The following is a 27,564-nucleotide window of genomic DNA, read 5'->3' on the forward strand; positions in this document are numbered from 1 at the left end:
GGCCAAATTCTTAGCCTAAAAAAGACAGAATTGGTTCTGCATTCTTTCTGCCCTCAGAGAGTCTGCAAAACCAAACTCCCAACCTGGTTAAAGGTCCCTCTCTATCCTTATAAGTGCAATACTGAGAATTATTTTTAAAAGCATTATGTGAGGGATGGGGTAATTTATTGCTGTAAGATACTGAACAAGCCAGTCAAATATGAATTCATTTGTTCACTCGTTCTTTATTCATTCATTAAAAACACAGATGCGTAACTGATAATCTGCGGATTTGGGGTCAGAGAGCCCGGGGTCAGAATCTTAGCTCCACAACTTCCCAGTTGAACATGCTGACCCAAGGAAAGCTATTGCATGACCTGAGCCCCAGTACCATCGCTTGTAAAAATTAGGAAAATAATGCCAACCTCCCAGGTCTGGTGTGAGGATGAAACAACACAACCCATGCAGAGTGCCCAGCGTGAAACAGCAACTCAGGAGGAGCAAATGCCTTGGCACCAACTTCCGACAGAAGGGCATGAGTTAGCGGTTCACATCAGATGAGGTCCAGGCTGCAGACTGTCGGTAACGTCGACATTTGATGTATGAAAATCCGTGTTCCTCCTGCATGCAGCTCTCCTGCTAATCGCAGCTTTGCCACGTCCACCCTCGAGTCCCCAACCTCAGGGCTGCTCCTGGTTTCCTACCTTGTCTCTGGCCAAACCGTCCAATGCCCTGCAGCCCGAGCTCCACAACCGGTCGTGGGAGTATGCTCACAGGGAGAGGGGCTGTTCTTGGCTGGGGGGAGCATGTGGGGTGGCTGGCCCAGGCACGACAGCATCCACAGGATCTCGTCACTCTGTGGAACTAGACAATGAAGCTAACAGATCATTTACCTCCAACTTTCTCATTTTTCCAGAAAGAATGGAATCCCAGAAAAGGTGGGGTCACACAGTTACTTAAGTGGCTAGATTTCCCCATCCTCTTTCTTTCTTTCTTTCTTTCTTTCTTTCTTTCTTTCTTTCTTTCTTTCTTTCTAGATGTATTTATTTATGAGAGACACAGAAAGAGAGGCAGAGACATAGGCAGAGGGAAAAAGAGGCTCAGGTGTTTAATGAAAGAGCAGCCAAGAGTTTGCCCCTTGTCCATTTGTACCCTGAAATCCAGTATCTTCTTTAATGAAGATAATACACTGCCAAGGTTAAAAACAAATTCAAATAGTGCAAGAGTATTGTCAGTTAGGGCTCTCCAGAAGAACAAGACCAACAGAACACATATCTATAAATATAGTGAGAGAGTGATTTTCAAGAATCGGCTCGTGTGATCACGGGGCTGGCAAGCCTGCAATCTGGAGGCCAGGCTGGCAGGTTGGAAGTTCAGGCAGGATCTCTGGGCCACGGGCTTGCGGCAAAGTTCCTGCCCCTGGAAACCTCGTCATCGGCTCTGAGGGCCTCCTGCTGCCTGGGTGAGGCTCAGTGTAGGGAGATAACAGCTTGACTTCAAGTCAACTGATTCTAGGCATTAATCACTTCTGAAAAATACGTTCACAGCAACATCTAGACTAGTGTTTGACCAGACAGCCGGGCAACACAGCCCAGCCAGCAAGATAATCATCCTGGGGAAACAAGGGGAGGGCCCGCCTCACCTCAGACTCTGCCTTCCTTCCTCCAGACGTCAGCCCTCTAAATGGCCAAACACATTTTTTTTCAGAGGACATGGGCTCTGTTTGCATCAAATGGTGTCATTTAGAAGAAAGCACTTGAAGTTACTCCTGATGGTTGTTCAGTCTTTACCCTTTGCCAGGCTGTGTGACGGCCTGGAGCGTGGCCTGCCTCGCCCATTCTACAGACCAGACCATGGAGCTCCAGGCCTATTAAAATCCTTTCCAGCGAATACACTTGCTGACAAGCATTCTCAATCTGCCGATGAGAAAACAAAGCCACGTGATCTGGGGAATTAGAGGCAGGCAGAGGTTCAGGAAAGATTCAAAGGCATTCTCGGTGCAAATCTTATTTAAAGCACTAGGGTTCTAGAACCCTCGGAGGGACCTAGTCTGGGCCGTGTTTTACTCGCCTCCCTGTACAGACAGCAATATTCCTATTTTAAATTATTTATTATTTTGTGTTCCCAATTAAGCTATAATGTGACAGGCAAGCTACTTTACAAGGCAATAAAAAAAATAATCATGCTCCCCAGCGAGTAAACTACAAGGCCAAAAGGTGAGTTGTTTATATCCACGAGAGAACCACATTACTGCATTGAAAAATGGTGGGCACGTCCTATTATTGCTGCTACAAGTAAAAACAGCTACAGAGAAGGACAAGATAAACTGGTTACCAGCCTCCTTGAAAGCATCTATTTTTAGAACAATGACAAAATTGTGTTTGCATAAGGAGCAAAAGTGATTGATAGAAGGGGTGAAAGGAACCAAGGCCTACCCCCAAATTAGGGCCCCAGGGATAGGCTGAGATGTTGAAAGGTTCAGGCAGAAAAGACTCTCCCTGAGTGTATGAATGGCAGGAAAATGCAACAGTGGATTAACCTGATGTGAGGGTCCCAGTTTCTTAACACGATGAACAAAACATATCTCGATTTCAGATTAGTCCATCTACGAAAAACGAAAATGATATTAAGAGCCCTGCCTTGTCATGACAGTGGTTTACGGGAAGCCCAGGGGGTACATATGGCCACCAGACGGGAGCTGGTCTTCCAAACATCAACAAAGCCCACCAAAAGCCCTCACCCTCCAGGAAAGCCAGAGTAACTACCTGCTGAGAGGCTCCATGCATTTCAGCTGGAAGTAGCTGGTGACAAGTGAGCCCCAGGGATGAGAGGGGACCTGGAGGGGGGTGTGCTGTCACAGCTGTCTTCTGCCCCCACCCCCTGGGGTGCTCAGGGCCCTCTGTGCTGTGGGTTTGTGCCCCTGAGGAGGCTGTGAGAAGCTGGAGGGGAGGAGGATGGAGAGGAAGCATATGGACTTTCCATCGACCGAGCCAGGTCCACGACACAGAAGAAAACCACCCTCCTCCCAAACGTCAGATGTGATCGCGGCAAGAAAGGACCTTCTTCTGCATCTCAAACTACTCACCGTGTGTCCCCTCTGCCAAGAACAGTGCCTATCATGGAACACACTCCATGCCCTTTGCTGCCTGCAAAGATGAGGAGGTGAATGCACAAAGCTCATACTTTCAGCCTCCAAGGCAATGAATCCTAGCTGCTCGTTCTGTTCTGTTCTGTCTCTTAGAAAGACCTTTCCCTACTGCCTATAGGAGAAACATGTCGACATCCTCATCAGCTTGCCTTTTTAAATTCTTCTCCAAATAGCCTCATCCTTCGTTCATCCCTTCCCTGCACTTATGTTCCCACCTTTCAACGCTAGCTCATCTGTGTACTCGTGCATTCCCCCATAGAGCACGATCCCTCTGGCCAACAGTGTTGGTAGATTTCATCCTCTCTCCCAAAACCCTTGCGAGCTTAGGGCTCCCCTAAACAGGTGTTGGCCATGAGGAACCATCGCCAGAGAAGGAAACAGAAGAGCGCAATAGTCTCCATCCTTTACAAGGAGTAGGATGTGCTCAGGATCCCACAGGTAGTAAGCCTTCTTAAATACCGCGGGTCATATCTTTGTCCATTCGGGCTGTTACAACAAAATACCATAGACTGGGGAGGGGGGTACTTAAACACCAAACATTTATTTCTTTTCATTTATTTATTTATTCTGGAGGCTAGCAGTCCAAGATCAAGGTGCTGGCAGATTCTGTGTCTGAAACTCACTTCCTGGTGTGCAGAGGGCTGCTTTCTCGCTGTCATCTTACATGTGTCTCTTCCTCTTTTAACAAGGTCATGAATCCCATTGAAAGTATCCCACTCTCATAACCTCACCTAATGATAATCACCTCTTAAAGGCCCCTCCTCCAAACACCATCATGTTGAGGATGAGGGCTGCCATGTGTACATAGGGAGAGGGGGCAGGGGGAGGGCACAGACATGCAGTGCACAGCAGGCTGTCCCCCAGCGTGGCCACCAAGATTCCATACCTCCCTGTGAGCCCATGCTGCTCCTGACGTCCATAGGGAAGACCTTTTCTCCTCTCCCCTTGTGGTCTTCAAGCAAGAAAATGTGGCAAGAGGGATGTTGTGCCTGGACCAAGCTTAGCCTTTCAGCTTTCTTCATCCTGCTTCTTATAAGCCAGTCTCCATGCAACAAGGCTGACGACTCCCAAATCAGCAAGTGGTGAGAAGCTCAAGCTGGCCATATGGAGAAAAAGGGGCACCGAGGAGCCAGACATGTGAGCGAAGCCTGTCTGGACCTTCCAGCTCAGTCCAGCAGTCAGCCACATGGAGCAATCAGGAGCCCTGCCCAAATTCCTAACCCACCATGGGCTTCAACCACTAAACTTTAAGGCAGACTGATCAGCAACAGTAGATCATTAAAACACAGGGAAAGGTTAAAGAATGTTTCTGAAGAAAAGCAATCCCATGGTCATGTAGCCAGAACCCATGGAAGCTAAGCCTCTCTGTGTATTTCTTAGGTCTCGGGAAAAACAAACAAACAAACAAACAAACAAACAAACAAACACCACAACTCAGTGTCCCTCTCAGTGGGTCTCTATTCACAGTCCCTGGACAAGGACCAGGTTTTCATTCACCTCCAGGCCACCTCAGAGGCTGCTGCTCAGCTTGGGAAGAACCAAGATCCTTGGCTGTCACGTATGACACATGGTCACCTACAACTTTGATGGCTGTTGGAGAGCTGGGATTGTGCTCTTCCCTCTGGAACATCCCACCTCTTGGTTTCCTTAAGCTAACCTGAGCACACTACACCAGAACTCTGGGGTGGACTGGGGACCCTGCTTGCTCTTGTATTAATGTGGATCCCCTACAATTTCAGGGACACTGTATGTGGGTCACAGAGACAAATGTGGATGGGGGAAACAAAATCCTTGCCTCCAACAACATGAAACTGTTGCCTTTCTTGTGCAAAAGAGATTTTTGGCTTTTCCACAGTTCGAGGCATGGCTATTACCATGGTGTGCTTTCCCTCAGCTTCAGTAAACTTCTGGATTCAATTTATGAGTTTGGATATGGATGTGAATATTTTCCTGTCACTAGGAAAATAGATTAAGCCTAAGAGAATTGCCTGGAATTGCGGGGACTCCAAAGGAATCTCTATTAATGCACGGTGCGAATTAGAAGCAAGAATAACGCCTCATCTTTGCAGCTCCACCTACAAGTAGCATTTGGGGATCTTTTCGACTTGGGGTTTCTCTCTGGAAGAGGCCACATTGCTTGGATGGTCCTTTATGGTCCTTCTCACATTAGATGTGCCTCTTGCCCTATTAAAGAAATGCAGCCCAACCCCGGACAAAGGGTCTCATTTCCTAAAGACACACCTGGAGAATGAAATGCATTGCAAAGGGTAGAACATGGATGTTAGGAAATTAATATACTGCAGGGACCTGTACTTTCTAGTAGGTGCTCTCTGGCTAAAGTCGATTCACAGTATTGAAAATTGAACGGTCATGCAGAAACTGATGGTGATTCATCATGGGCAGCCCCTGATGCCCCATCACCTCATGAAATTTAGTTTTTCTGCTCAAAAGCACCAGAGAGATTGGTGATTTCACAGACTTTCCTGAGAATAAAATAGAAGAAATTCACTCCCACTCCTGAAAACTGTGGCTTTTCCCAGATGGAACTCATTGTGCAAAGCAGCATGAAAGTAAAAACACTTTTGGTAAATTCGATTTAATGTTTACAAAATGCATGTATTAAACAGACTTTCTCTTATTGAAAATTTCCATTGTGGGCCTGGAAAAAGATTGAGGTCAGTTCCTATTAAGTAAGCCTGTTTTATGCAAACTTCTATGTCAGTCAGCCAAACACAGTTACAAAAGCATTCAGAGCAGGAGGTGCAGCCCACGCCCGGACAACACGTGAACTTGGTGAACCCCATCTCTGGCATCTCCAAGAAGGCCCAGCCATCTCGGGCTTACTTCTTCCCGCTCAGGGGCTTCGCTCTTCTGTTCACGAGAGGGTCATCCCCATGTGCCCCACTACTGACTGTAATGCCAGAACCCACATCAGGTGCTGACCATGGAGAGTGATCCCAAGTTAAGGATTTCTCTCCCCCAAGTTATGGAAGGAACATTTTCTTCCAACTAAAGGGAAGGTGTTGGTGTGGTGGGGAGCTTCCCAAGCACCCACATGGCAACCTGGAAGATGATGCCAAATCTTCTCACGCAGAGAATTTTACAAAGTATTCTTCTGAGATATCAGAAAGCCATGGTTCTGAAAGGATGGACAGTGAATCCCTGGGAACTTTAGACCTTATATCTATTTCTTGAAGAACATTGGGAATACGGCTACTGTCGTGAGAAAGGCAGGGGAGGTCTGGGATCTCAAAAGAGAAGGGTTCTTTACTTGAAGATGTTATGAAGCAGTCCCTTTTAAAAAAAAATAACATTATGATCCCACCAAAGAACCGGTAATCTGATAAAGAGGTCAAGTAGACAGAAGAAAAATAGTCAAATAAAATATGCAGGATTTTAAAATAATACTGGAAATAGATATTACACATGTGGGTACTAGCCATCCATATGTATACATACCTAGATGCATAGTTAATAGAGTTCTTGCATATTTACTGAACTGAATGGAGAGAATGAGGTTAGTTGTGAAGTTCTATGGAGAAGTTGATATTTGAATGGACGTTCTTAATTTGGTGTCATTTCATTAATTCAGTAAACGAAGCATCAATCCAGGCAATGCTAGGTCTAGGAGATGCCCCAGATAAGGCACCATGGCACTGCCCTCAAGATATTTTCACTCTACGGAGGAAGGCAGATGCTAAAATCAATAACCACTGCTCTCCAGTGTGGTCTACTTTTACCAGACAGGGGTACCTATACTCTGCAGTGCTGACACTTCCCAGGGAAGCTCTCAAGCATCCCCATGTGCTTAGAAGCACCACATCCAGCTTTGTCTCCCTTCACAGCCAGTGAACCTGCAGGCAGACCCAGGATTGTGTGCATCACTTACATCAGACTCAGGCACCCCCTCGTTGCTCCCAAAGCACCAGTCCAGGTCCAGATGCTTGGGTATGTAGGTCGCTCCAGCTCTAGACAAAATGGTTGCTGAGAATTTTATACAGTCATGCCAGCTCAGTATCTCCTCTCCCTCCGGGGGCACTCAGGTGTCTCTCCAGTGTCACCCACTTTGAAAGGGGCTGTTGCAGGCACTCAGTTCCTTCCCTCCCAGAGGTCTTTGCACTCCTAAGGAAAACCCCTGTCTCCTTTGCCCAGAAATCTAGATGCCAAAGGGAGGTACAGCCTCTGCTAAAACAGAGAAAAAAATATGAAAAGATGATTCAGCCATTTGGCACCCCCTATATTGACCCAATCTAGGAGTGACTTGCATCACCCCTATGTGGCCAAGGGCAGGCAGTCAAATGACTTTTTTCTAATTGGGAAGATCCTCTTCACAGTGACCTGCTGCCCACGCCCAGATGTTTAGGAGATAGGAAATGGTTTTTATACTTCAATCTCACTAGCAAGCTACACACACACAATTAAATACTTATGATTGTGTGGAGTATTGCACAGAAAAGCACAAGGTGATGTGAATGCATAAATTAGAACTTGGGAGTATAGGCTTTCCCAGGGGGATGATGGGTAGGCTAAGGCCTGCCAGGTGAGTCAGAGTTCACCAACTAATCGGAGGGCAGGTACAGGTGTGTGTAAAGGGCCGCAGACCAAGGGAGCTAGCTTGCCCAGGCAACTAAAACACAAAGGTGACAGTGACCCAAGGTGAGGCTGGAAAGGGGCCACCAGGGCGGGGTGGGGGGCAGGGACAACCTAATGCAGGCCGACAGGGAGTGTGTGTTCATGCAGAGTCCACAAGAAGATGCAGAGAGTATCCTCTAGAAGAACCTCGGGAAGCACAGGTTTGCACGGCGGGACAACGTCTCCACTGGCCACAGCAGTAAGAAAAGCAGGGGCAGTGATGGTTGACAAGGCGAGTTTTCGCAGAGCAGCCCTGGATTAAACTTCCTGTCATTTCCCCTTTTATGAGGGAAAACGTGCCGGGTCATGACTCTCAAAAGCTGTTCAGTAATAATAACGGCACCACCAATAACAAAGCATATATACACAGAAGAGAAAGAACAGAAAAGCAAAGGACAACATGTTAAAAATAAATGAATCTGGGTTTATTAGCCTCCTGTTGCAGCTGTAACCAATTACCCACAAACCTGGTGGTTTGCAACAGCACACGTTTATTCTCTCAAGGTCTCGAAGGCTCCAGGTGTAAGGCCAGTCTCAGGGGCTGAAGTCGGGGGCAGCAGGGCTGGCGGTGGGTGGAGAAGATCCGTCCCTCGCCCTTTCCTTGGCTCGTGGCCCCTTCCTCTGGCTTCAAAGCACATCACTCAAGCAAGGCTGCTTCTCTCCTCAGCGTCTCCTCTTTACAGTCCAATCTCCCTGAGCCTCCCTCTTGCAAGGACAGTTCTGGTGACAGTGAGGGCCTGCTTGCATTATCCAGGATAACCCCATCATCACTCATCACAGTGATCCCATCTGCAAAGTCCCTTTCTGTCCTACAGGATGACACTCTCAGAGGCCAGGCATCAGAGCCTGGATGTCCTGGGGGGCTATTATTCATCCTACCAAACCAAGTACAGGGAATACAGGAGCTCTCCATATACCTTTTTGGGTACATTTTCCACACATTTGAAATTATCATAAAATACAATGTTTTGAAAAGATGAACAAGTTTGGAAATAAATCATCTGGTCCCCAAGTAAAGGGTGTCAACTTCCATTCATCCAGTCCCTCCAGCTCTCTCTCCCTTTGCTTCATGACAAATATTAAATCATACATGCCCAACAGCATCTTGATTCCAACACCCACGCGCTTCTTTTTATTTTAAAGGCAAACGCTAACACAATGTGAATCCCCCACTGCTACCTTTTATAAAGGCTGAGAAAAATCTTGAAGTTGCCCCAGCACTGAAATTTATAAATTTAACCTTGTCAGAGAAGACATGCTTCTACAATCTTACAAAGACTCTAATTATTAAAGAGCTAAGGAACAGTCTTGGGGGATTTTTTTTTCCTTAATATTCTTGCCTGCACAGTGAAGTAACAATCCAACACAACTGTGAATGTTGCCTTGCACCTTCCCTGGGTCTCTCTGCACACCACCACCTGTGCATGCGTGCATGTGTGTGGTCTGAGCTTCCTCAGTGCTGTTCCAGCAGCACGCAGGACTCCTCGGTGGCCCCAGGGGTTCCAGCCTCTCATATTTACGCGGGGGTTGGGGGGGGAAGCCTCTCCTTCCTTCTAGGCTACTTAATTTAGATAGTTTATGAATGCTGCCTACTGAACTCTCCTGCTTTATTATCATCCTATTGTCCTGACAGTATTAAGGCTTTTGTGTGATGGGAAGGGCAATGGGACAGAGGAGAACTCGTGCATGAGCCAGGGTTCTAAAGAGCTGAGGAGGGTCCGCCAAAATTCTGCAATCCTCCCTGCCCCACAGCACACCCGACCTTCAGACCCAGAGGAATGACAAACCAAGTGATCATCCTCATGGCAGGTGTTCAAGCAACAGCAGTCAGGGGAGGAAGAAAGGCCCAGAAGACTGAGGCTCAGAAGCTAGCTTTGTTTTTTTTGTTTTTTTTTTTTTCTTCCTTTCCAAATGGTTTTTTATCTTATTTTATTTTTTTAATAAATTTATTTTTTGTTGATGTTCAATTTGCCAACGTATAGAATAACACCCAGTGCTCATCTCATCAAGTGCCCCTCTCAGTGGCCGTCACCCAGTCACCCCCACCCCCCCGCCCACCTCCCCTTCCACCACCCCTAGTTCGTTTCCCAGAGTTAGGGGTCTTCATGTTCTGTCTCCCTTTCTGATATTTCCCACTCATTTTTCTCCTTTCCCCTTTATTCCCTTTCACTACTTTTTATATTCCTCAAATGAATGAGACCATATAATGTTTGTCCTTCTCCGATGGACTTATTTCACTCAGCATAATACCCTCCAGATCCATCCACGTCGAAGCAAATGGTGGGTATTTGTCGTTTCTGATGGCTGAGGAATATTCCATTGTATACATAGACCACAGCTTCTTTATCCATTCATCTGTCGATGGACACCGAGGCTTTAGTTGACGTGTCCTGGGCATAAGTGGCACACAGCCCCGGCCAAGGCAGATTGTCAGGTGGATATAAAGATAAACTCAGATTTTAGGGAAACAACTCCCTTCTAGGAAGGATCTGGCCAACTTGCAACAAAACCTTTGAAAATCTATACCAGCAATTTCCTGAAGAAAGTTCTCTGAATTACAAAAGAGGGGTTGGGGTGGTTGGGGGGGGAGGCTTTGGACTTTCATTTGGACTTTGAATCGCTAAACAAACAAGGGATGTTAGACTAGAATCATAAAGAGATTTTGCAGCTTGTGCCTTTCCAATATTTCCAGAATAAAAGGAACTCCTGAGGATTTTTGTACCAGCACTTTTCATTGAAGAGCATGGGGCCGAGGAGTAGATTAACTGTTTAAGACCATTTTCCAGAATATCTGCAGAACCACCTTCCTCAGTCCAGAAGTCATTTGCTTCCCTGAACTAAAACTCCTCAGGTGCCACCCCACAAATTCCCTTTTCTATCATCTTCCCCAAAATCAAGTGGGGATGGATGATGCGCATCAGTGTGTTTCAGTATTTTATCTTGTGTTTCCACTCTGTTATGGACTGAATATTTGCATCCTTCCAAAATTTGTGTCTTGAAATCCTACCCCTCAATGTGATTTTACTGGGAGGTGAGACCTTTGGGAGGTGATAAGGGCATGAGTTGGAGCCCAAGGAATGGAATTAGTGCCCTTATAAAAGATCCCAGCTCCCTCCCTCCCTTGCCCTCCCACCTTGTGAGGACACAGGGAGAAGATGCCATCTATGGATGAGGAAGCAGGTCCTCACCAGACATCTGGATTCGCGGACACCTTGATCTCAGACTTCCAGCCTCTAGAACTTCAAGAAATATATTTCCATCATTTATAAGCCTTCCCTCCACTCCCCGCCTAGGGTATTTTGTTAAAGCAGCCTGGATGGATTCCACAAATTCCTTCGTAACAATTTTGCTCATTTACCTGATGAAAGATGCCCTAGCGATGGCTCCACATGCTCCAGATGTTTCCCCACCGATATTTGGAGATGAACCTCTAACTGGAATGCACCGTCAGCAAAAAGGAACCAAGTTAGCACTTTCCCTTCTGCAGCCATCACCTCTTGGATCTCTGTCGCCTTCTGTTTAACAGAATGATAGAGGAGGCTCATTTCTTCCATCTTCACTACAGCTTTATCTTATTCTAGATTTAAGGAACACTTAGGGAACCAGAGTGATTTTAACCTCTTGCCTCTTCAGTCTTCATCTCTTCTCAGATCAAGATCACCATCTATGCAGTTAACTAGCTGGCTCCCGTGACAGGTTTGCTGATTATTCCCCCTACTGACCTGCAGGACATTTCAGCAAGGTGGCTGCGAGCAGGGGGTGGGCTCTGGCTTTATCTGATATGTGTCAAGACAAGTTCTGATGGCATCCTCTTTCATTTCAGCTTCTTTGAAACCTCACGGAGAGAGGACTTGAGTTTCCCCAGACTCTCCTACTTTCCAGTGTTCTCATTTTCAAACTCAAAAATCTGAGATTTCCTCTCCTCCCACTCCTGTCTCCTCCACCTCCATCTCCTCCTTTCCCTAAAAGAGGAAAAGATCTCAGGTTGTTTAACGGACAAAGGGGAACCATGTTAGTATAGACGTGCATGAATATGAATGAGCTCCCATTTCAGGTGTTACATAACCATGGCTAAGAGAAGAAGATTTTCCATTTAAGTATTAATGCGCCACAGAAAGGAGGCTGTTGCCAAATCAGGTTTCCCTGATCTGAAGACGTCCTGGGATTTTTAGATGTTTAGGTTTCTGATCCCATGAGGCGGCACACCATGGCCAACATCGCACACGTGTGCTCTGTTTCGTGAGCTCTGGCTGTGGGGTTTCTCCTGGCCACATCAAGTGATGCTCCTGGAAGCCACTTGAACAATGGCTGTCGTGCACTTTAACTGGTAAGAGCTGTCGGAAGCAAAGCTTGATGCTGAAATATGGACAAATCTACAATTAGCTACTCAAGACACATTGTGAATTCGCCTCCATTAAATAATTGACTTATACAAAGATTTTACATCAGCATCCACGATGCCTTCGTCTTTACAGACATGTCTAGGCTTATGAAACTCAAATAGTGATTGCTCAAACTTCACCAAATTGGAGAGTGGGTTGGCTCCCTCGGCGGCTGTGAAGGAAATCTGTTCCACGGCTCCCTCCCAGCCTGTGGTGGTTTCCTGGCAATCTTTGGTGTTCCTTGGCTTGTAGAAGCTTCGCCCTCATCTGTCTATAAACATATGCCTGTGTCTGAGCTTCTCTTTATAAGGACACCGGTCATATTGGATTAGGGACCCACCCTACTGCATTATGACCTCATCTGAACTAATTACATCGGCAAGGACCCTGTTTCCAAATAAGGTCACGTTCTAGGGTAATGAGGGATAGGAATGCAACATTTGAATTTGGAGGGGATGCAATTCAACCCATAACATTCTTTCCTTTTCCTCTGAGACTTAAGAGAGAGAAGTGGATTTCACCACCTAGGTTGCTAGAACTTTACAATCACCCTCCACCCACTGCACACTGTGGGGAGCTCCACAAAGCCCGTCCTTCTAAGTAGGACTCCACCTCTGTACCCCACTCTGAATTCTCCCCCACGTTAAAAATCTGCTTTCCAGAGCTGTACTGCTTTGTAATCGATGATGTTGTTATTGAGAGAGCCTGTCCTCCCTGGGGCGCCAGGGTGGCTCAGTTGGTTGTGCATCTGCCTTCGGCTCAGGTGGTGATCTCAGGGTCCTGGGATTGAGCCCCACATGGTGGGGGGGCGGGGGGGGGGGTCCCTGCTCAGCGGGGAGTATGCTTCTCCTCTCCCTGTGCCCCTCCCCCGCTGCTTGTGTGTGCTCTCTCTCTCTGTCAAATAAATTTAAAAAAATTTTTTTTTAAAAAACAACATGGGGATCCCTGGGTGGCACAGCGGTTTGGCGCCTGCCTTTGGCCCGGGGCACGATCGTGGAGACCCGGGATCGAATCCCACATCAGGCTCCCGGTGCATGGAGCCTGCTTCTCCCTCTGCCTGTGTCTCCCTCTGCCTGTGTCTCTGCCTCTCTCTCTCTCTCTCTCTCTGTGACTATCATAAAAATTTAAAAAAATATATATCTTTAAAAAATAAAAATAAATAAAAAATAAAAATAAAAAAAAACAACAGCAACATACCTGTCCTTCCTGATTCTTAAACTCCAAAGAGTAAGCATCTATTGGCTGCAATGCAAAAGGGCAGGGCCAGATACCAGATACCCTCCAAACCAGAGGCCAGAGGCCTACGCTCTGTACCAGCTCTCCACCCTGAGCTCATGCCCACCAGCTTGAACATCTGGCCCTCCCTCCATCTCTTTGCCAGTGCTCTGTCTCAATCATCTTCTGAGTTATCCCCACTTTCTGAAATATGCCGCCCTTCCAGGACTCCTTCAGAACCCACCTGCACAGATCATTGGTCAACCCCTAAAAGTCACCCCAGCAACCCCATATGCAGCACTCATGGTGTCCAGAAACTTCTAATTCTCAAACAGGATTCTAACCTTAGAGCTTCAAGAAAGTCATCCACTAAATAAAATCACCGTATCTGTTCCTTTGTTAGTGAAAAAATCAGGGTCGTCAATTAGGTTAGTAAAAACTCCTTTTTTATCAACTGAGATCATTCTCGGCAATGGAATACCATTCCTGAAAAGCTATCTTATCGGTGAACTTTGGTGATGGGGATGGGAGGATGACCAAGAAAATCTGTTTGTGCATCAACCATTGAGAAGTTCTGTAAGAGGTGGATGTATTTCTTGATGTTTAATTTGCCCTTCCTATTTTAAAGTACCACATCTCTCTGCAAATGTTCTTTTGGAGTGTATGCCATTTTTTAAAGATGACACTCAGACATCACAAATGCTGCTCGGAGGGAATAGTAGATATTTAGTTGTCAGTAATATGGAATCAGCATGATCTCTCTTGCTTTTTGCTCTGTTCAGAAAATGCGAAGGACAATCCCCTTAGCATGGGCCACCTCATGTTCTCTCTGGGCCATCAGAGAGTTGGCTCACAGTCTTCTTTCCCTGGGTGTCACCCTGCAGCCCTAAAGGCTCACCAGGGTCTTCAGTTACCCTGATGTTTGTTTAGGACCTAAATCAGAGCAGCCAGGAGCCCTGTTGGCAGGCAGGGCCAGCATGATGGGAGAAGCACAACCACCCCCGCCCCTGAGGCTGAGCACAGGCTGTGAGTTTGCTCCCCGCCACCAACTTTACATTGTGACACTGTCCTGCCAACAGCACACAACAAGCAAACCAAATCTGTAAAACTGCTCTGGCAATGGGAATCAGAACTCTGGGGCATTTTTAAGTAATTTGGAAATTACTTTCAGCTCCTCCTTTTCCTTCCAAAAGACAATATTTTTTTAATGCAAAAAGAAATTCCAAGCATGGCAATGCCCTCCCTTTCCAATTAATTTTATTTATGATAAAATAGTACATTCACATTCATTTTCCTCTGAATAAACACACACATACATACATGTGATCAGATTGTGGTTAAGTTATACATAATAGAGAGAGAATGTATATTCAAACTCATAGTGCAAACATGTACTTTGTTTGAATCATTCAAAATAAAATAAAATATGCTTGGAGTAAAGTCACCTTAATAGTAAAAACTCAAATTGAAAAAAAGGCGAAGTTAATAACCTAACTCACGGCTATCAAAAAACAGTAGTGTCTTTTTAACAAATGGTCCTTTTTCAGTGGCCGGAGATAATTTCTAAGTGCTTATTACCCACCTGAGCATGCAAATTTTAAATACCTTGCTCTATTATATCCATTCTATGACATCAATTCTTTCAGCAATTTCCTTGTAAAATTAGATTTGTGCTCCTGCTCTCTCCCGCAAAGCACTGAACCAAGAACGCTGGTGATCTCAATTGCCTTTCATGCCAGATTTAACCTTATGATACATGCATTAAATACAGATTAACATCTTGTCTCGGAGAAACTCACATTTAGCAGACTGGCCAAAGTTTCATGAAAATATAAATCAATATACAATTCATGAAAAGAAAACTAGCAGGGTAGAGAGTCTGTCTTCTTCTTTCGAGGAAAATATTATTTGCTTGGCTCAGCCACTGCACACACGGGTAAGGTGGGCTTTTATGCAAGACAAGGAACCAAATGGATTTACCTAAAGTTATGGACATGAACAAAATGAACTTTTCCCAGCCCACAAATTTCAATTTGGTAACTGATTATCAGAAACAAATATAAGAATTCTGGCCCAATTCCAGTAATGTCCAAGGCTGTACTTAGGTGGACGATGCCTTACTTAGATGTACTTTAGCGTTTCTCTGGAACCTACACAAGAACTGGGGTAGAGTTCGGTCAAGAAACCAATGACCTTCAGGAATTCACTTCAAGACAGGACAAAAACTCTATCTCAGCAGACAGCCAGTCCTGTAATTGTGTGATAGCAGTTAGATGGATCTTTCCATTATTTCCTAGAACAGGGTAAATGCAATTTCCACTAGGAGAGGCTCTGTTCCCACTCCTCCTCCTGTATGAGAGAGATTCCAGCAAGGCTCCAAGAAGAATGACAATCAGCTGGGGACAGGTCCAAAGAAAAAAACCCAAACTGCCATTTCTACCAAAATAACAGCCACACAATGTAATCAATATGTTGAAAAAATGGAAGAAAGAAAATGACAGATTTTTCTTTTTAAAAGTCACATTACCAATCCTAAGCCCTCTGTACTCTCCTGGTATTATTATATCCTTTTTCTAGAAGCCGAATCATATAAAATATCACTCCTCTTTCATTATTTCAGTGTCCTTGGAGATGTTTGCCACTGAGCTTTCTACATAACTCATGTTCCTTTCTTAATACTGAGAAATGTAGTTCTTAGACTTGAAGGCAGAAATTGGCCCTACAAGTCGGGCCATCTGAGAAACTGACTCCGTGATGACTAGCAGGTTGATGTCATTCTTATTTCTTACTGTTTGCTATAAACATGAGTGTTTTTACACTCAGTTGTTTCAATGGAACCCTTGGGAAGTAAACTAGAATCTTTATGATAAGACATGTTGGAATAATTATTGTGGGTTCCAGTTCTATCCACGGAACACCTGTTACTACTGGGGAAGCCAGAAACACTTTTTTTCCCCCATCTTAATTCAAATTCCAAATGAGATTATTTTTTCCACTGAATAGACAGTTCTTTGAATGACACCATAAGCAAAAATATTGATAGATCCAGGGTTAATCACTCCCAAAATTATAATATTTGTGCCTAAATGGAAATACCATTCCAACAACAAAGATATTTCCATCACTGGATTTATGAAATAACCCTGAATGGAACTGGAAAATTCTGACTCTACCAGAGTATGATGCTAAGGTAAATGATTCTTCTATTTGGTCTCCGCAGAGAAAAGTTCACTCACCCTAGAAAAGTGTTAACCCGGGGACAAAGACCCACTGCAGAAATACTTCTCTGGTGTTCACAGGACTCAATTTCTAGGAATTATCTGCAAGAACTCCTTAACATGCCTTAAATTTGGCAGCTGTATGTGCAGAAATAGAAGAACCCAGTCCCACAGAAGTATGTTCAGGCCCCTTGGCATTTGATTACACAGATAGAGGGGAATACGTTAAAATGCTCCTGTGAGACCTTCTTGTGTAGGGATGCCAGGTCTGGGGCTAGGGAGTTGGCATCCCCAACTGCCGTGGTCAAGGTATGTGGAACTGAGCAGAACAGCCTAAGAAAACGTGGAGCTTGGCGAGAGATGGGGCGGCACAGATTTCCCTGGTTGGTCTTCTCAAGTTGAAGCCTCAACTGACCCATCTTCATTCATGACCTTCCCCGGCTTAGCCTTGGAGGAAACCACCGTACTGGGCGAACACGCTTGGGGAGAAATGAGCAGCCTGATTACGGTGAGGAGGAGAGCGAAGAACGCCTTGCTATCAGCTGAAGAACACCTAGGCTCAGCTTGGACTAGAGGGGTTTTCAGAGTGGATTTAAACATGCCCATTTGAGGCACCTGGGTGGTTTAGTTGATTAAGTGTCTGCCTTTGATTCAGGTCGTGATCCTGGGGTCCTGGACTCGAGCCCCACATCAGGCTCCTTGCAGGGAGCTTGCTTCTCCCTCTCCCTCTGCTGCTTGCTCCCCCTGCTTGTGTGCTCTCTCTAATAAATAAATAAAATATTTTTAAAATTTTTTTAAAAATTAAAAATAAGCATGCACATTTCAAACTATAACGATCAGAAAGTAGGACCAGTTAGTTTTTCTTCTCTGAAATTTTGAAACAGAGACACTTCCCCCCACCAGAATATCTAGAAGGAATACTTAAATTTATATTTATGTTTGTTCCTTGGGCAAGGGATTAAAACCATATTCGTGATAAATGCAAATATTTGTGTAACAGCACTCTATAGCTTCAGAGCGGTCCTGAGGAATAATTCCTCCAGAAAAGTAAAATATCCCTGTATGATATATTATATAATAATGTTTAACAGAGTAACTGAGTAAATAAAGTTAGTCTAAGGTCAAAGGTGCTAAAGCCAGCGTCAAAAATGAGTTCTTTAGCAATTTATTGCTTTCGGCAGTGTGCGCCAACTTTTTTTTTTAAGTGCTTAGGCATACTATCCAAGCTAAGAATAGAAATCCGCAGAATATGAAAAACAAGCACCACTTTCCTTTTATACCACTATCCAGAGCAGCGTGTAAATCAAATTAACTCAAACCCCAAATAAGGTAATCAACTCATTTTTTCTTATATATAGGTTCTTAGGATTGCAGTGATAATAATGACCTTTGGGTTATTCCCTGGAAGTTTGTGACTAATTTAATTAAGAAAACCTGAGGTTATTTCCAGGCAGTTGCTACATTATTGCCAAGTATAAAGATTTATTTATTTATTATGAGAGAGAGAGAGAGAGAGGCAGAGACACAGGCAGAGGGAGAAGCAGGCTCCATGCACGGAGCCTGATGTGGGACTCGACCCCGGGTCCCCAGGATCACGCCCGGGGCTGACAGCGGCGCTAAACTGCTGAGCCACCTGGGCTGCCTTATTGCCAAGTATAAATCATGTTAGCCAATGCTGCTTTAATGGCAGGTCTTGCTCAATTTCTCAAAACAGAAATAAGAAAGGGAATCACCATGTGAAGCAGGAGACATCAAAAGAGATTGGGCAGCAATGTGCCTTCACGTTGACCATCACTGAGTCAGAAAAGCCACAGGGCAGCGGTGCAAAGCCCAGCCCAAGGAGCAGGGATGTGAAGGCAGGGCGGCTCCGAGACAGGCCTCCTCTACCATCTCTGGTAAGGAGTTGGCGATCTCCCTAGGAAACGAAACAAAGTCAATAAAAACTCCAAGGGCTAAGCTATCTAACCAATGACATAAATAAGAAACACAAAGTGATGATTGAAAAAAATATATTTTAACATCTTAGTGCTCTGAGCATTCTACAAATATGAGAGACCACATGGGGTAGACTGGAACTATTTCACAAACCCACAAGGAAACACACCAAAGGGTTTTTGATTCCAGTGTGTGTCACCGCCTGGTACTACATATGAGAGGCTGCACAGCATTGGCAATTAGCGGGGAATGCACAGATGCTGATAAATTGAGGTGGACCCTTGGCACATGGTTTTCCTCTCATGATTCATTTTTTTTAAAGCCAACAAACATGAAAGCAAAACCACAGGTGGGAGAGACGAGAGCAATTTTGCAAAATTTATGGTCAATCCGACTCTGTCAGAAATCCCAGGAAGAGGAGTGGTGCTTCATGCAATGGCACAGCGCCACAACCACTGAAATCCCAGCATGCAGGAGGACGCAGGAGTGGGGTGCAAGCTTTGGGGGCTCCGGTCACCAGAGAGCAGCACGTGCCTCCCTCTCCTGCAGGAGGTGGCCCTGTCTACCATGGCTAGTAAGCCTCAGCTTCCATAGCTACTACTCTTTTATAAGATGCTTGTAATGGCAGTGACATTTCTCAGTTATTTAAGACATATGGGTTTGAACTCTACAATATGCCCAAAACTGTGGTGACTACTTCCCATTCAAGCTTTCCAGACCTCATGCCTCTGTGTAACACAAGTCAAGAATTTCTCCGTGATTTTATCCATACGAATTCAGCAGTAAGTTATAGTGCCTTTTTTAAAAAAATTATTTATTTATTTTAGAGAGAGGGAGCGTGCACACTCACGTGCGAGTGGGAACAGGAGTAAGGGAGAAAATCTCAAGCAGACTCCATGCTGAGCGTGAAATCCTAAGTGGGGCTCCATCCCATGACCCAGGAGATCAGGACCTGAGCCAAAACCAAGAATCGATTGCTTAACCAGCTGAGCCACCCAGGCACCCCAGTAAGTTTGAATGCTTTTAAAATCTATGTGAAAAATAAAAAAAAATATAAAAAAATAAAAAAAAATAAAATCTATGTGAAAGCTTTATTTTTCCTACCTACAGAACATTAAAGCTCTGTTTTAAAAGAATATTTACATATATAGTATGATCTCGGGCTGCAGGCCTGAGTGGAGATGCTGTGGCCAGTCTCCAGAGGGTACCACCACTGCGGAAACACACAGAGACCCACATATAGCCGTGGAGGAGCGAGGGATTCATTTTCACTTCAAAGCTCCATCTGGAGTATACAATTCTTACTATTTGTCAGCATTACTTTCTGATCAGCACAGACACGCACGATGAGATCTTTCTCCCCTCGGCAGTGGCAATACTTCTGCATGTGACTTTACTCCAAAAACTAGAAAAAAATCCAAGAGCTTTTCCAAAATCAAAACCCAGTCCTATCACCGCCTACTCATTCTCAGCTATGACCATTAAAAACTCGTAAGAATGCATGGAGTACCTTTATTCACAGTTAACCACTCCCTGGAATAAAAGCAGCAAAGCACAGAATTCTCAGCTCGAAGTATTTGGGTTTACTCAAACACAGCTTGAAGAAGCTTGGATTAGGGCACAGCCGTGGATGAAAGGCCACTGGACCTGCTAAGTCAAATCGTGACCCACTCAGAGTCTCCTCAGCCTTGGTGGGGGCAACTCGCCATGGTGTAGCCTGAGAAGATGCACATCAGGGGTTATGCATTATTAAAAGGTACCTCATTACGATGGAAATTATGACCTTGTCACCAACACTATAAATGTCAAGAAATACCACTTTAAAAGAATATATTGTCTCGATTATAAAAAGAAACCTCTTTGCTTTAAAAAAAAAAAAAGGAAAAAACTTGCTTTGTTTTCATTGAAATCCTTTTTAGAAGAAGATTTGTAATGAATCATGGCCATTTCAGAAAGCTGCTTTTAACACCAGCGTTAGACTTGAAGGGGAAACCACACACACACACACACACACACACACACACACACAAGAAATTCAAAAAGATACCGGGCAGTCTGGATCTTCCTGAGTAAATAATTGTCAAGTGCACACATAAATTACTTGACAACGCACCACATTCTAAGTTGTATTAAAGAACACGTTATCTACATAAAATGTCACTCTCATACAAAAGAGTGCTCCCCAGCTTCATCATTTACATAATTTTTGTTGTATTGAAGTAACACCTACATTATTATTTCTTAGTTCCTTAAAATAGATTGCTTTTTAAAAACCTCGATGCCTACTTCAGCCTCAGGAATAACATTGGTATAATTGATAATATATTGGTAACATAATATCTGTAAAATCCTGGATTTTATATGCTCGTTTCACATTTTCCCTAATATATACGAACTCTTTTTAGAAATCTGGTGGATGAGTAGACGAACATACCGTCATACATGAAACATTAATATAAGGCGCTACTCATTACAGTCGAAATCCTCCCAAATAGATCTCTATGATTCAGTATTACAAAAAGTGAGGCTCCTCCCTGCTCAGAACCCCCAGAGATGACACAGGCTCCGGGCAGAGGAAACGCCACCCGTGGGAGCAGGATCCCTTCGCCACCGCGGACTGATGTGCTCACCTTCTTTCCTCGTGTGTAAAATAAATACCAAGTCCTGAATCTGACAATTGATTAACATATTAGCAGGTGTTTTGTGGAGACAAGCTATCACGTTATATAGGATGACACAAGTGCCATCGCGCTCTGTTGTGTGTGACAGGCTGGGACATGGCTGGGCCAGGTCAGTGGCCAAGACGATGAGGAAATAGGCACAGGCCCCGCTCAGCAGAGATGGCTTTCGTTAAAGCCTAATGCTCACCTCACCATCATAGCATCCCTCACTTAATACTGATGCTTTTAAGAAGTGTTCATTCAAATATATGCCATTGATCAAAAAGATGGTAGACATGTGTTGGCAAATTGAATTTAAATTTAAAAAAAAAAATTAAAAAACAAAAACCAAAAAGATGGTAGAAAGATAACATGCCCCTCACCTTTCCTGGTGTCTTAGTTTAGGCTGCCCTAACAGAAAACTGTGGACTAGGGAGGGGTGGGGGTGGTTTATAAACAACAGAAATTTCTTTCTCACAGTTCTGGAGGCTGAAAGTCCAAGATCGGGGTGTCCGCATTGTAGGGCTCAATGAGAGCCCTGTTCGGGTGGCAGACCGCCAGCCTCTCGTACTGTGGCAGAAAGTGGAGGCTGGCTCTCCTGGGCACCCTACAAGGGCCCCAATCTCATCACAGGTTCCCTACCCTCATGATGTCATGTGATCCTATGGAGCTGCCAAAGGCCCCTCCTAATGCCATCAGGTATGGGGAGGGCTTTAACATATGAATTTTAGGGAGACCCAAACAATCTAGAGCAGCACTGATTTAATAATTGATTTTCGCCTGCATAGAACACCATACCTTCGTCGGTTATATGAATTTAATTACACTCTTGCGTATTTCCCACACCTAGCAAATGTTAGAACACAAATGTGCCCCGTTTCTACAGAGTCAGGATCTCCCGGGGAGGAGAAGGATTCACCTTGGATAGTGTTTTAAAAGAGGCCCCGAGTGATTCTGTGATTAGCTCTGTTTAAGCCAGTGGTTCTCTAAATGTGGTCCCAGGAACAGCTGCATCACCTGGGAACTTACTAGAAATATAAGTCACGATGGTCCCTGCCCCTGCTTACTGCATCAGAACCTCTGGGTGTGGGCCCAGCATGCCTTCTAGGGAATTCTGTTTGCACACTAAAGTTTGAGAGCTCCTGGTTTAGAATACAGTGTAAAAGTATGATTAAGTGCACGGGATGGTGTCCCGAATTTGAGCAATACTACACGGTTGCAGATAACATATATAAAGCTCTACCACTCTGGTTCTCAGCTTTGCCACCCCATCTGAATCACCAGGGATGCTTTGCAGCTTCTTGACCCGGTACCACGCTGCACCCCAATTTATATCAGGAGCTCTGGGAGAAGAACCAGCCATCAATATTGTTTCAAAAATATATCTTCCTAGATGCTTCAGTCAAAAAACAACTCTGAGTTTCATTCAAATAAAAAAATTATGGTACAAATACGTTGATTTTGTCCTTGGTTTCCTGGCCCCAAATGCATAGAATATGCATATCCATTCGAGATAGTTTACGTTTCATTATGAAAGTGTTTTAGCAGACAAAGAAATGACAACACGACTTATTATGGAAAGACAGTGCATATGCACCATATCTACATGATACTCTTGTAAACCTGTTTACAAGTGTAGACGCTCAAGCCCGTGTTTTTGAAATTTGTGTTAAGTCATCTAATCTTGAAGCCATTGAACCGTATTTTTGTGATTACAGAATGTATTTCATTTAACACAAACACACGTTTTTGTCAATAAGACATAGGACTTTTATCTTCTCAAAGAGGTCAAGTGTTAAGTCAGAAACATCTTTCAAAGGAAATGTGATAAAAGTAACGTCAAATTCAAGCAAGTGATCTATTCCAGAACAAAGTATCCCATTTTCTCCCTTCAAAGGTTTCTAACAAGTAGGTATTAAACTTCACCTTAATGTTTAACACACAAATTTATTTTTCAAACTGCTGCTTTGAAAGCAAAGGCTGTGAATCTGTAATGTCGTTGCATTTCTTCCATGATTCTACCCTGCAAAGGCTAAAGCAGCAGTAACTCTCAGTAGGGTTTTATCTGGGCAAGAAGCAAAACGAAATGCCTAAAGTGATCCCACTGCGCTCTAATCTCAAGGCTAATTTGTCAAATCTGCATTTCATTTGTTTCCCTGGTGTGGTAGAAGTTTATTGATAAGCCATTTTTGTCATCTTCCCAGGAATTGGATGCTGATCAATGTCATTTGCATCCCTGACTCTTTCATAATTAGTGACCCGTGGGTCTCCTACAGGAAGGGTAAATGCGAGGACAAATTCTATTGAGCAGCTGTAGTTGTAAACAACTCACTTTCTCGCTGGTTCCCAGTTGCCACATTTTGAAGGCTTTAATTTTTTTCCTCAAATTTCTTCTCTTTCAGAACATCATCAAAAGTGATGTCAACCTCTTATTTACTTCATTTCTGTCGATTGTGTTAGAGGCAACTGATCCTAAAAGATATAAAACATCTGGGACAGAGAGATCCTTTTTATGAGGATGGTGTTGAAAGCAAAGAAGGAAACCCCCGACACCATGCCCCTCCCTTGCAAAAATCAAAGCCAAAGCAAGCTTTGAAGGTCAAGAAGCCCGTGCTGAAAGGTATTCACAGCCTGGAAAATCCACAGTGGCTCACTCTTCTTTGGCACAAGACCCCAGGATGGCAGCAGCAGCCCACATACCCTTGGAAGATCCCTCCACGGAGAAACAACTTCCTCCACTACGACCTCATCAAGTTGTGTGGGAGATGTGGTGGAACCAGGGAGATGTGGTGGAAAAGACTGAGGGCAATGGGCCAACAATGTTTGTCAAGGATGCCGGGACCAACCAGCACCAGACCCAACGTCGTGCAAAGAAACCCAGTGCCGATCATGCTCAAGGCCAACACAGCCGATGGGTCTGGTGGCGGGAAGTTGTGCCCTGGGACAGCTCCTGCCTGGCGTGCAGTCTACACTGAGTCTAGCTGGCTGGTTCTAAATATTTTAATTTTTTTTTCCATCATCCAAAATAGAGGAAGAGGGGAAGAAATCCTGACAAATCCAACAACAGACATCCCAGACATCCCCTAAGCTATCCTTGTAAACTTTCCAAGGATGCCTCTCACACATCCTGCGTGGGGACCACACTAACGCTCGTTTCAAAGCAGTCAACAAGAGCAGTTCATTCACCTGCTATGTACACATCTGAATCCTGTCTTCTCCCTTGGCACCCTCCACCTCCCTACCACCTCACCCCTCTACCCACACCCTGAGGTGAGCAGAGAGCTCAGACCAGCTCTGGAGTCCCAACAATATGACATCATGTTCTGTTGCTTATCAAGTAGGCACCCAGCCTTGGGGAAGTGTCTGGCTCTAAAATTGGCAGAATGAAAAAAAGTTTTTTTTAATTGGCAGAATGACATTCATTTGCAGGAATTTTAAAGCAGAAACCATAAGCGTACAATGCCTGGGCACAGAGTAGGAGCTCAGAAAACGATTGCTATTAGTAGACAGAAAGCTAAAATGAAACCACAAACAGCAAGATGGGGAGGAGGAGGAGGCAGTGTAGCAAGATTCCCCGGAATAGAGAAAAGTTAAGAGCCAACAGAGAACAAACTAATGAATCGTTTTGAACACTTAGATCGGGGATCATTTTTGGAACTTTTGGGAGAGTCCAACTTTCCAATATTCAGGGCTAACACTCAGCAGAAGAATCCTGGCAGGGGAGGAGGAGACGGGTTCTGCCCCAGGGACAGACAGACAGGCTGGCGGTGTGACCTTCTCCCAGGCTGCCTGTGGATGGGGAGGAGCAGAGCCTGTCCCCGGAGCCTCTGAGAGATAAGAGACTGAGAATAATTGAAAACTCATCTCACAACATGACTCAGCCCCCTTTTGCACCTTCACGGGGTTATTTTAGTCACGCAAGTGGATCTCCTCTAACCGAGGGAGCAATGTCCCAGGAAGCATCTTGGATTAGGTCAAGGGGCAGAGAGCGAGGAGGCAGGCAGAGGGATGGGGGCCCAGAGCCAGCGTGGATCACAGAGCACAGAAGCCAACGTCGCCTCCTTATCGTTGCACGCTGGGGGCAGCTGGTCCTCTGGCGCCTGCTTGTTGACTCGGGATTGCTTTGTGAAGTCACACACCTGCGCTTGCCCGGCTCACCCAGGAATCCCAGCTGAATTCAGCCTCTGCATAACATCAGGATGTGTCCTTCTGTGTTGGCTCATTCCTCTCTTGCTAAGAAAGGGAAGGTAAAGAAGTGACCTCCTGAAGACGGCCCAGAGCCTGCTCTTCCCTGTGCACACTCTTATCGTCAGGGGATTGGGGATCCCGGGAGCCGGAGGGCATGAAGTATCCCCTACCAAGAATTCAGCCATCTCCTTCCTCAAAATTTTGCAGCTAAGTAGCCGAAGAAACATTTTCCTCATCTAATGCATGTGGTATCATTTTGTAAGGCATTTAATGCCTCCATCCCCATCCCATCCCCCTCCTTTACCGTGTAACCACTATGTGCTGCCTTCTGGGGACACAAAAATGATGATAAGATAAAAGTGGCAGCACCTTCTCTCAACAGGCTACGTGTATAATGGAAGATATGAGAAATAAAGTGATCGTTAAACAATATTTAAAATTCCAGAAGCAGGGGCACCTACCTGGGTGGCTCAGTGGTTGAGCGTCTGCCTTCGGCTCAGGTCATGATCCCAGGGTCCCAGGATCAAGTCCTATCTTAGGGTCCCCGCAGGGAGCCTCTTCTCCCTCTGCCTGTGTCTCTGCCTCTCTCTCTCTCCATGTCTCTCATGAATAAATAAATAAAATCTTTTTTAAAAATTTAAAAAATAAAATTCCAAAAGCAGTTGTTTCATTAATAGTAAGTGTAAAGGTGGAGATGCACCATGTATAAGGTATTATGAAAGCAATGGGACGCTGATGGGCGAAGTGAGGAAATCTTCTGGGAGAGACAGAATAATGGCCTTCTAAGATGTCCACGACCTGATTCTCCAATTCCATGAATATATCGGGTTACAGGGCAGAGGGGTGGGATTAAGGCTGCAGATTGAATTAAGTTTGCTACTCTGCTGACTAAAGGAAGAGGACTATCCTGGAGTGTGTGCAGGTGGGCCCAGTGTGATCACAGGGGTCTTTACAAGTGAAAGGGGGAATCAGAGGGGAGGTCAGCGTTACATGACCCGAGGAGGACCCAGCCTGTCACTGCTGGTGAAGGTGGAGGATGGGGCTGCCCGCCAAAGACTGTAAGGGCCTCCAGAAGCTGGAAAATGCAAGAAACAGGCTCTGGAGTAGACTCTCCAAGAAGGAAAGCAGGGGCCCTGGCTGGGTCAGTGAGTGGAGCCTATGACTCTTGATCTCAGGGTCGTGAGTTCAGGTCTCACGCTGTAGATGGAGCCTACTTAAAAAAAAAAAAAAAAAAAAAAAAAACAGGAAAGCAAACATGCTGACCCTTGATTTGAGCCCAGTGAGGCCGTGTCAGACTTCTAACCCACAAAACTGTAAGAGGATAAAGCGGGGTTTGTCTGGAGCCACTTAGTTTGTGGTCAAGTGTTATGGGAGCAACAGGAAACTACGCAATGTCCCCGAGGAGCAGATACCCGAGCTGAGTTTCTATAGAGGAGGATTTATGTCATGCGAGGCGGGGAGGTGGTGAAGCACATCCCACGTGAAGACAGTCGCAGCTAGCTTCCTGGAACTGGAGCAGAAGGGAGAAGGCAGGGAGAGGCAGAACTAGCAAGTCATGGGCAGGGCTGCCCCCAGGAGGCCCGGACATGCCCTCCAGCCCTCCCCTGGCCACCCGGCCTCAGCCCCGCTGCTGCATGACTGCCACCCCAAAATGTCCTGTGACCTCTCAGAGCTCTGTGCCTTTCTTCACACCAGCTTTTCTACTTGGAATAACCCTCCTGCCGGTTTCCACGAGTTCAGATCCAACCTTCAGCCTTAAAGAGATGAATTCAAATGTTCCCTGGTCACCTCCACTAAAATGACTCCGCCTTCCTGAAAGCTCCTGCAGGGACACTATGTTCCTCAAATATGACTCACCCCACCGCCCCGAAGGACAGTTAGTTGTGTGTCTAACTCATCTCACTTACCACTAGCTTCTTAACTTCAGAACAACATCTACTTGTTCCCTCCACCATGACTTCTCTCGCGGGGCCACGATGCAGTAGATCCAGAGCATCACCCAGCCCTTGACAAAGTGTTTACAAGCAAATACAAGAGTGACGGCGAACACAGTGGGTGCCCTCCAGTCTAGAGGAAAGAATCTGTGCCTGCTGTATTACTCACAAGTATTAATTAATCAATTAATTAAAATTAATCAAGAAGGTAGGCTAGGCAGGCTACCTAGGTAGGCTAGGCTATAATCATATCAAATAATAGATACATACACC

General features: G+C 45.1%; 2 long non-coding RNA genes across 4 annotated transcripts; one reads left to right on the forward strand and one right to left on the reverse strand.

Annotated features, from left to right (window-relative positions):
* Positions 1 to 9,849: 9,849 nt before the first annotated feature.
* On the reverse strand, positions 9,850 to 12,478 carry LOC125753320 (uncharacterized). Of its 2 annotated transcripts, none has more exons than XR_007404868.1 (3): positions 12,282 to 12,478; positions 11,482 to 12,115; positions 9,850 to 11,274 (listed from the first exon to the last, which is right to left on the reverse strand). It is a non-coding gene; the product is annotated as an uncharacterized LOC125753320 (long non-coding RNA). The 2 variants fall into 2 exon arrangements; XR_007404867.1 differs by having other exon boundaries at positions 9,850 to 10,998; positions 11,118 to 12,115.
* A 3,784-nt stretch (positions 12,479 to 16,262) lies between these two features.
* LOC125753364 (uncharacterized) lies at positions 16,263 to 20,007 on the forward strand. Of its 2 annotated transcripts, none has more exons than XR_007405015.1 (2): positions 16,263 to 17,082; positions 19,337 to 20,007. It is a non-coding gene; the product is annotated as an uncharacterized LOC125753364 (long non-coding RNA). The 2 variants fall into 2 exon arrangements; XR_007405014.1 differs by having other exon boundaries at positions 16,263 to 16,546.
* The last annotated feature ends 7,557 nt before the right edge of the window (positions 20,008 to 27,564 follow it).

The sequence above is a fragment of the Canis lupus genome, chromosome 22 (assembly GCF_003254725.2).
Source record: "Canis lupus dingo isolate Sandy chromosome 22, ASM325472v2, whole genome shotgun sequence".
NCBI classification, from domain to species: domain Eukaryota; kingdom Metazoa; phylum Chordata; class Mammalia; order Carnivora; family Canidae; genus Canis; species Canis lupus.